The 3197-nt window shown below is 29.9% G+C and overlaps 1 pseudogene; it reads right to left on the bottom strand.

Annotated features, from left to right (window-relative positions):
• Positions 1–2994, bottom strand: part of LOC107021293 — a 17670-nt pseudogene extending 14676 nt beyond the window's left edge.
• Between the last annotated feature and the right edge of the window lie 203 nt (positions 2995–3197).

Raw genomic sequence — 3197 nt, 5'->3', positions numbered from 1 at the left:
TATATATATATATATAACATTTTTCCATCCATATCCACATTTTTTTATATATAAATTAAAGATAATCACCAAAAAAGTAAAACTTACTTAATTGAAATAGCACTATATACATCCTTAATACCTTGCCCCTTTCTTTCATAATTAGTCAGCAAGGAAGTTAAAAGCATTTCATTAACATCCTAAAAATATATTATTTTAATATAAATGGACAACACCGTTGTTGGTCATAATGTCTTTTGTGGATCTGGGGGATATGATGACACAATTGTCAAAATGAAGCATCATAAGCTGCTAAATTATATATAAAAGAAATTCAAAAATGTATTCGCAGATAAAATCATAACATCAAGTAGCATTAAATAGTTGAAAGTAAGATATTTCAACTTACAAAATTAATTAAGCAAAGCTTGAAGAAACCGTTAAATTGAACCTCTGATCAAATATAGAGAACCAACTGAAACGGGATAAGAAACGGATAAAAAAATGTATTAAAAGAAGATTTCTTTGTTCGGTATAAAGTAATTTTATACAATACCCATTAAATGTCGTGGTGCTACAAAACACAAGTATGTGACTTCTTCCGCTGTCGTGCCATGCCCAAATGCTATTTTTCTTCCATCATCTGAAACAAAACACAATTAGTTTAAAAGAATCACGTCCTCTTATATGTTATCAAAATATCACTTTCATATAGCCTTGTAAAGTTGTATATATACCATTCACAAATTTTTACCCAAGATTTAATAGTTGGTCCATTCTCAGCCTCGATAAAGTCCATCTTGTTGCAATAGGAATGAACAACAATATATTTTCATAAACACTTCATGAGTAAATTATTTTTTTCCTTCATCTATTTATTTCTAGGGCTACTATTTTCTTGTCTAATGTGACATTGTCCCACTTTATTAGATGTATTGCCTTGTTCTGGCTGTTTCTTTATCATTTTTCTCACTTCTCATTATGTCTCTTTCATAAAACTTATATGTCATATTTATAGCATGGGGGAAGACATACATCAAATAAATACTACTCCCTCCGTTTCATTTCAAAAAGGATGACCTAATTTGACTTGGAACGACATTTAAGAAAAGAAAGAAGACTTTATAATCTTGTGGTTCTAAATTAAAATTATGTCAAATGTAACAAAATACCCTTTAATCTTGTACATCTTAAGCATTTGTAATCTTAAACATGTCATGCCACGTGAAAAGTTAAAGTTAAAAGTGTTGCCAAAAAAGAAAAGGAGTCGTTCCTTTTTAAACAAACTAAAAAGGAAATATGGTCATTCTTTTTTAAACGGAGGAAGTACTATATATTAATTAGTACTATATTTCTTTCCATAGTTTAAAATTATTATTTCTCGCCTAAGTTAATATAGAATTAGGCAACATAATTAAAATGTCAATACTTAGTCTATTTGGCCAAAAAAGATAATTTCCGATTTAACAACAATATCATCATATTGAATCATCACTTGAATCTAAATGGGAAATTCAGTAGACAAAACAATAAAGAGTTAAAATTTGAAACTTATAGCACCACATGCTGCTACCATCAGTGCATTTCCTATAAATATGAAATGCCAAAACAGAATATGCGCTATGCGTGCACCTTACAGTCAGCAGAGGAAATCATATCATTCGTATCATTCCTGACACAATCCAAAAACTGAAGGCATATTGCATGCGGCCTGCAAGAAACAACAAAAAGAACATATCAAAAGATCACTTGATATATAATCGTGAAAAATAAATATAAATGCACAAAATTAGAAGTGTTTTACAATCGTTTGTAACATTAATAATGTCATCCAACATGAGTCATACATTAACTTTCTTTTTCACATCTATCAAAGACCTTCTGGAGGAGCAAAAATAATTAGTTTGGAAAACTATTTCAAAATTTTCTATAGATTCATGGACATTATCTATTTAATTTACACGGAATAACAAAAAATCATTTTGCAAGAAATAAGAAACAAAAGAGTTGATGGTAAAAAGCTCCTAAAGTGTCCTTGTATTTTAGTTTCATTATTGAAGTACACCGCCAACTATTTATCAAAACACCCATCAACCATAAAAAATTCACTTCTCCTAGGTGAATCGATGATTGATATTTCATCTAAGAAACTCAGACACACACATGATAGTTTAGATAAAGTTTTCAGCCATCACTCCAGAAACAAATAAGCAAAGCAAAAACGGCAAATATGACTTTCCTGTTTTGAAATACCCAATTCCACTTGTTTCTAATATTCTTGTATAATTGGTTGGGGAGATCATCAAATTCACCCATTTGACAATTATCACACGAAAACACACTAATCTGACAGAGAGTTGTGCACCATAAATGGGTGATTATGTTGAGTTGATGCGATTTCTCTATGTCTGGTTCAAAATTTTGAGAGAATAGTAAGTGATAATGCAATTATATTTGACCATATCATTTTCATTTCATTTTTTTGTTGCTTTGTTGACAGACTCACCTGTCACATGTAATTTTTGGGCATTTCTTCGTATTCAACAAACAGTGGTATATAAATGCATTTTCTAAGATCAAAGGTCCTCCATCAGAACCATATACAGAAATAGATTTATATAAAGCGAAGATGCTGAAAGAACACCCATATCCAAAACAAAGCGGAAGAAACACTACATTTCAATAACAAAAATTACGAAAAAAAATTGAGATACAAAATAGGGAAAGTAGAAAACGGAAGCAAAAACAACATCCAATCAAGTTTTTACCACAACTTGAAAAAATTTGAAACCCATCAAATGAAAAAATTGAAAAAGGTTCAAACTCATCAAATGAAAAAATTGAAAAAGGTGATCAATCATAGACTAAAAAGAGAAGAAAGAAAGAAGGTAAGAGGCAATGCATACCTAAGATGACTCAAGTTTTCCTGAAAATTTCAAATGAAGTCTTCGAGTCATTTCACAAAAGTATTTGTTCTTAAAGTTCCTAGTGGGAAGGAAGAGGGATATATCACAAACAAAAAACATGTGTCACAAGCTCATATAAAAGGGTACAACATGTGTCACAAGCTCATATAAAAGGGTACTTGTTGGGTTGTACTTAGTCCAAACGTAAATAATGAAATAACAAAATAAAGTAGTACAATTTAACTTTTTTGTGGTACAACTTTTATATATATATATATATTTATATATATATATATGGCAAATAACTAAAAC

The sequence above is a fragment of the Solanum pennellii genome, chromosome 6, assembly GCF_001406875.1.
Source record: "Solanum pennellii chromosome 6, SPENNV200".
Classification (NCBI taxonomy): domain Eukaryota; kingdom Viridiplantae; phylum Streptophyta; class Magnoliopsida; order Solanales; family Solanaceae; genus Solanum; species Solanum pennellii.
This window is presented reverse-complemented; position numbering and strand designations above follow the sequence as displayed.